This window comes from Triticum aestivum, chromosome 4D, assembly GCF_018294505.1.
Source record: "Triticum aestivum cultivar Chinese Spring chromosome 4D, IWGSC CS RefSeq v2.1, whole genome shotgun sequence".
Classification (NCBI taxonomy): Eukaryota; Viridiplantae; Streptophyta; class Magnoliopsida; order Poales; family Poaceae; genus Triticum; species Triticum aestivum.
In genome coordinates, this window is record NC_057805.1 from 440,645,187 (window position 1) to 440,652,440 (window position 7,254).

Consider the following 7,254-nt stretch of genomic DNA (forward strand, 5'->3'; position numbering starts at 1 on the left):
TGTGCCAATCATTCCTATGAAACAAAATTTGGAAAAAGAATATTTTACAATGCCCCCCTGAGGTATAGACCGATGTTTTGACCAGTCAGTCTAGAGGGCATTATAAATTAATAAAAAATTCAAAAAAATATAAAACCTTGGAAACCTAGCTTTGTTTGTGCAAGAGATCATGTGTGCCAAAATTGAGGTGATTCGGAGGTGGTCGAAAAAATGACCGCATTTCGGAGGGGCCATTTGGTCTAACTTAAGCCAGTTTTTGAACAAATGTGATTTTTCCCACCACCTCCAAATCACACAAACTTTCTTAAACATGGTGACCCACATGTTCCAATCATGCCTATGAAAGAAAATTTTGAAAAAGAATATTTTACAATGCCCCCCTAAGGTATAGACCGATGTTTTGACCAGTCAGTCTAGAGGGCATTATAAATTAATACAAAATTCAAAACAATATAAAACCATGGACTTATATGTTGCAACGTCGTGAACTTATCGGCACCTCCTTTCTTGTGGCGGAAATGAATGATTCGATGTATTCATGAACATTTTGTGCAGTTCCCATTGAAATCAAGCTGAGCACCCCTGTTTGCACAAATACAAAAAAGTGATTAGTATAAAGCAAACTGTACTATGAATTGACAGTTTCAACAGGCACATACATGGTCCATGTAGAGCACACTTTTAGAAAAATGGAACTCACCAGAAAGAATCCTAGAACAACATTGTACTCGCGCATCACAACAAAAAATGGAGATTTGTCAGTCCTTCTGAGCTGAAGTTAGTTTGGTCTTGTGGGGAGTAATGTAACCATCCTTCAACTGCTCCTTCTGATGAGAAGATAGACAGGGCTTCTTCATCCTGGCATAATCGGAACTAGTCACTTCATGTACTCCATATTCTTCTTCAGAGGAAGATGATCCTGTTGTGCAAAGACAAGAGGACTACTAAATGCTAGCATCCCTGTTTGCTCAAAAAAAGGAAAGGTAATATTTAAAACAGCACAGATGAAGCACTTCTCAAGGACAATACCACTTTTTCATGACAATATCTAAACAGTAGCACAACACTAATAGAGATGACAAAGCTCAATCATATGGATGAAATCAGTGGGCGAGTACCAACCTTTGTCAGGAGGCTTATTGTGTAGAGCATACAGATGAAGCACTTCTCCGGAACCATTTGTTGCTATCTACGGTGGTGGCCATGCTTACTATATACTCCTCGATTAATTTAATGTTTCCAACATCTTCTTGTGCAGTTCCACCAAAATATATGGTATCTTCAAAAAAGATCCCTGTTTGCACAAGTAGAGATAATTACATATTACATTAAGAGTGGCATCAAATCAGTGGCAAAACAATTGCTCGTTCCAGCCATAGCAATAAATTAAGATACAAAACTATATCATTACTTGTGTCATCACAGTTCCAGTGCTTCATTACAGCACCGGGAGTTGATTTTTGTTTTTCTTCCGCTTGTTCTTCCCCTTCATCACTTGGTTCAATAACAGACAAGCTTCGCCTTCAATGTAAGATTTGGCATGTCAATTAGGGAGCACAAGTATAGTACTAAACTTAATTTTCTGATGAAACTGGCAAAATACAGGCCAGCAGTTGTGAAATATGTTTATCTTACCTCAATGGGATATTACGGTGCACATACAGATTGGAAGTCTTGTCTCCATTTGTGCAGTTCACTAAAATCAAGCAACATTATCGTACAAGTAGCACAACATAAGAAAGCACACTGCAGAATCATGTGAAAGAAGGCTAGTACTGACCTCTCATGATGCGGAATTCAAACAACTCACAAGAAGAAGATCTGAACCAAATTCGCCTTAACGGATAGGAAGTAAGATCTCCTCTTGTGCAGTTCCACTAAGATCAAGCAATCAAGCAACGTTGTCGGTGTGACATTTTGGTTGAACTGCACAAAACACTCTTAAAACAAAAGTGTTTTGTGCAGTGCAACAAAAGGTCACAATGGCAACGAGGTGAAGTAGATAACCCTGTTTACACAGAGGCGCAAAGCAAACAATTGGTGGTCAAAAATGGTGGATGAGACAGAAGCCAACAAAAAGAAGCATCTACCTTATCTAAATGGGAAAGAAAGCAAGACAGTAGCATTTCTCAAACGGTGGCATTGATTAATATTAACATACAGATTATATTAACAATAAAATTCGTTAAACATGTAATTTGCTTTTAACTGTGGCATTGCATCAATTTTCCAGCGGCATTATTAGAGGGAGTTTATTTACAGGGACATTTTGGTGTAGGGACTAAAAAAACTCCGTGTCAGTCCCATCTAAACCAAACAGGAGGGACTTTTAGGGACTAAAAGTGGGCATTTGGGACTAAAGAAAGAAGACCCCGAGGGAGTCTTTTTGGGACTTTTTCCAACAGTTGCCCCTGCCACGCATCGCACCTTATCTCTATTAGTTCATTACTAGGGGTAACATGGTCTTTTAGCATGTAATTTAATAACCTCTAGTCCATGTTTAGTCCCTGGAACCAAGCAGGTAGGGACTAGGGAGTTTTTAACCAAACAGGGCCTTAGATTAACAACAGCTAATGAGTTGCACGGGACAGTGGACGCACCAGCACCATGTGCATCTACCGATGTACTGTGGTCATGCACAGTCTGTTGCAACAAAGAACAAACAACCAAGGAGCATATTTGTGTTGGTCCCAGTTTTGTTATCTTTAGACACCTTCCCTATGTGAGCGCAGCAAATCTAGTCCTGCTCAAACTCTACAGCCTTGTCCCTTCCTTTCCTTTTTGAACTAGTACTTTCGCCCCTTCCTTTCCTCTTTGAACCACGTCCTAGATTTATGCGATACAACTTTCCCCACTACTTTCCCCCGTTCCTTTCCTCTTTGAACCACGTCCTAGATTCATGCTATACAACTTTCCCCCTTCATTTCCTCTTTGAACCACGTCCTAGATTCATGCTATATACAACTTTTCCCACTACTTTCCCCCACTCCTTTCCTCTTTGAACCACGTCCTAGATTCATGGTATACCGGTAGCTAGAGCAATGCATGTGGAGTAAGTAAATTATACCTTAAGGTTCTTGGGGTGTGGTTCGGTGGGCGACGGGACAGCGGCGAAGAAGAAGGGGTCGGAGGCTCTCCCGCGCCGCCGTTGGGTGGAAAGTGAACAGCTGCGCCGGTAGTCCCTCGCCGACGGCGATAGCGTTAAGCCTCCTTCCCTTCCCGGCGGACGGATCCTGCCGGCTCTTTGAGCAGCAGTGAGGGGAAAGAGAGGCCAACGAAGTCTTGTTTAGATCTGGAGAGGGCGAGAGAGTGTGAAGAGAGCAACTACAAGCGCTGAGGCTCCAGCGGGAGAGGGCGAGAGAGTGTGAAGAGAGCAACTACAAGCGATGAGGCTCCAGCATGTATATATATACTGGAGAGAGAGTGTGAAGCATGCAAACCCTAGAAAACATTTTGACCAGTCAAAGAATCCACCCGAGACCTCAAGTTTGATGAGCGAACAGGCTAACCAGCTACACAACCCTCCCGTTATGTTCAACGAGAGGGAAATAACCTTTTATACATTCCTGCATTCGTGTGACAAGCATGTCGTGTTTTTGTGTGTGTGGGAGTCATTGGGATTTCAATCATAATCGTGTGGCTTTGGTGGCTTTAGTAGGCAAAACTGGTGCGCCATTAGTAGGCAAAACTGGTGCACCATTAGTAGGCAAAACTGGTGCGCCACTAGTAAGCCTTTTTCTAGTAGTGCATGTGGCTTTGGTGGTAAGACTATCCACAGTGGTGCAGAAATAATGCAGCCTTAGTCACCTTACCTCTCTCCACGTAGTACGTTGGGTCCCACCAGTCAGAGGGTGAAACAAACAAATTAATAAGAAAAATTAAAAGCGCCAGCGGTGTATCTTACCTGACACATCTCGCTACTGCTCGGGAACACTGTCCAATTGATCCCTCTGTTTGCTCACGTACTATTTTAAGTGAATCCTTATTATAACATGCACACAAATTTTGGGCACTTGTATTCGACTTAAGTCAGTGTGCCACCGTATCTCGTATACTTACTACTCCCTCCGTCTAGGTGTAATAAGTCACGTTAGAAGGTGCAACGGGACCAAGGTGCGTGCGTGTGCGTGTGTGTGTGTGTGTTTAACAACGTGTGTGTGTGTTAGAGAGAGCGACAGATCGACCTACTCCTACAGAGAGATGTTGTGTAGTGTAGTACAATTTTAGCAGCGAGAGTCGGTGCATCCTCTCGTTTCCGGGCGTGTCCGGTAGGGACATGTGAACAGCTGCCACGCATGCTCCTGACCAGCCTGGCCCACCCAAAGCCCCTCCATCGCCCGCGCGCGCTTCCCGCCCGAAACGGTCAGCGCCGCTCCAAAGAATCGGTGCCGCATTCATGCCCGGGCAGAGCAGACGCGACCTCTCACTGGCGCAAGAGTGATGGTTGCTTCGTCCGTCCAACTTACTGCTGGGTCTATGTGATTTGACGGCTCATTGGTCTTTATTACTGAGGTGGTAGGACTGCTGGATGTCCCACGCTTTCGGCGAAAGGAGGTACTACTACTAGATTACAATTTTCTCCATTCTTACAGCGGAGGCGTGCAAGAGCATTGAAAACACACACGCTCAATGATTACATGGCCCACCTCACACTATCACCGTGCGACACCTAACTCTTTACATAGTACTCCCTCCGTTCCTAAATATTACTAGATGAGTCCCCGCGCGTTGCCGCGGAACAGCGGTATATCTCTCTGCGCAAAATTATCGAATTCATAGAACTAAAAAAACTCTATAACCGCATGACAAATGTGGTAGCCAAACTAAATAAACTCCCATCATCATTTAGATCATCCCACGTAAGGAAAAAAGATCAGCCAACTCCTACTGCATAATGGGATTATATTTTTCTTTTTGACATGTTAATGGGACTTAAAAGCTCACTTACATGCATGCTACCGGTGCATGCTTGCATGCAGACATGTTGATGTGATTTAAAACCCACTCACATGCATGTGCCACGGTATTTCTGCATGCTTGCATGTGGCTTAGTGCGGAGCCTCTCAACGTCTAGATCAGACGGCTATTATGGACTGATTTACGTCATCTAACGGCTACATCAATTTTGATGATGTGGCTCAAGCAGAGGATAGAGAATTCCTAGTAGTGGGGGCTAGCTATTACTAGTAGATAAGTCTTTGTAGAGATTCCACTACATACGGAACAAAATGAATGAATCTACACTTAAAATGCATCTATATACATCCGCATGTGGTTCATGGTGAAATCTCTACAAAGACTTATATTTAGGAACGGAGGAAGTACTAGTATAGTACGTACTGCAATTTATCAGCGAGATAAATTTGTACAATGCTATGAAGCTTCCAGCTTCTGTTACATGTATCTTGCGTCCAAGGTTGGCCGTTGCAACATTTCATCAAATACAAAGGAGACTAACATGCATGCTACTGCATCTCAATGATTGACAGATCATAGCAAATATGTACTCCCTCCGTTCCAAAATAAGTGTCTCAACTTTGTGCAAACTTTAGTACAAAGTTGTACTACTACTAAAGTTGACACTTATTTTGGGACAGAGGCAGCTAAAGAAAAAAACGATCCATGCAGTCCCTAGCCCTTGAACCGTGAACCCTGACCAGGCTTCAATTTGCTGGCAATGTTCGAGCTTCCTAATAAATGAAGTTTGCAACCTTTTGAGCATCGGATCATTTTGTGCAGTTTCACCAAAATCGAGATGAGCATCCCTATGGCAAAGAAATTGAAGAAGCGTGATTAGAATAAGATTACTGGGACTAGTTGATGAGACATAAAATCATCACAAATACAGTACGTAGAAGCCAGTAGAGGTATGTGCGGGGCAAAGAAGTAGAGAAATATCCACAGGGAGTGATGTGGGCAGCTGGAGCAGTGGTGCAAGCCGGCTGTAAAGGGAGTTGTACCTGAGGGACGTAGCTCAACCTTGAGGAGGGCGGCGGGAGGCGGCAACTGCCCACGTCGCGGCAGTGAGCAAGGGACGAAGGCAACCTCACCGGCTTTGTGAGAGAGAACGGCGGGGACCCCTGATCGGGACGTGCCGACAGTGGGTTTTCGCCGTCGGCGACGGCCACCGCATCTACGCTAAGCATCCACCCCTTCCCCAAGCGGACGTGATCCGCCGGGATGTTAGAGATGTGGCCACAGTCATTTTGTGCGAGAGAGTGTGAAGAGAGCAACCCCAGCAAGCAACCGTGTAGGCTGGCCCGTCCTGACTATGTATATAGTGGAGCGGTTTCCTTTTCTCTCCATATGAACCTATCATATTGCGTATGTGCCACTGAAGAAAAAAAACTTTATTTATAAATGACGCGGCACCTACTACTCGTTCTCCTATAACCTTGCGCTTGGCATCTCCAAAATATTAACCTTGCCATTGGCTCTTCGCCTCTTCGGGAAGTCGAGCAATAATGGTAGTGCAATATATATCGTTCTGGCTATATGAGACCGAATGAATTGCTGCACGTCCACCACGTGGGCGAGGGTCGAGGGGCGAGGGAGAGTGCTACATACGGAGCAAAATGAGTGAATCTACACTCTAAAATATGTCTATATACATCAGTGTTTGGAGTATGTACTAGTAGTTCATATTGAAATCTACTAAAGGACATATATATTCCAAACAATATGATATAATCTCTATAACCAAGGTAGTAGGGACGAGGAGTAAACGGAGGGAGTAGTAAATTTTTCTCCTCGTCCTGCAAGCCACCGCGCGCATGGGCGAGGGAGCGGGCGTAAGGCGGAGCAAGCTTCACCTCATCCTACGAGCCACCGCGCCCGTGGGCGGGGGAGACGGCGCACTAAGAAAGCTTCTCCTCGTTCTGCGAGTTGACGGGACAAATCAAAAGTACTCCAGTGTATAGAGCCTTGCCTCTAAGGTAGGCCCCACATGGTTTGCCTCTTTTTTAACATAACACGTCAAGTCGCAATTTGTTTGTTCACCCGTGGTAGAAGATCCTCCCTCCACCAAGTGGACAACTAGTACACGTGCCAAATTACCACGTGGGCTGCCTTTTTCGTATAGAAATGAGCTCCACCGTGTACCCGCGCGGGTGTGGTTGGGAAAGAGACGGGAGTACGTGCGCCGTGCATGCACCTCTTCTCTTCGTGCACGTCCCCCACCTACGTGGGTGTGTGTGAGAGATACAAACCGCGTTCGTGAGTGTTTTTTGTTTTGGGGTGGGGGTGGGGTGGGGG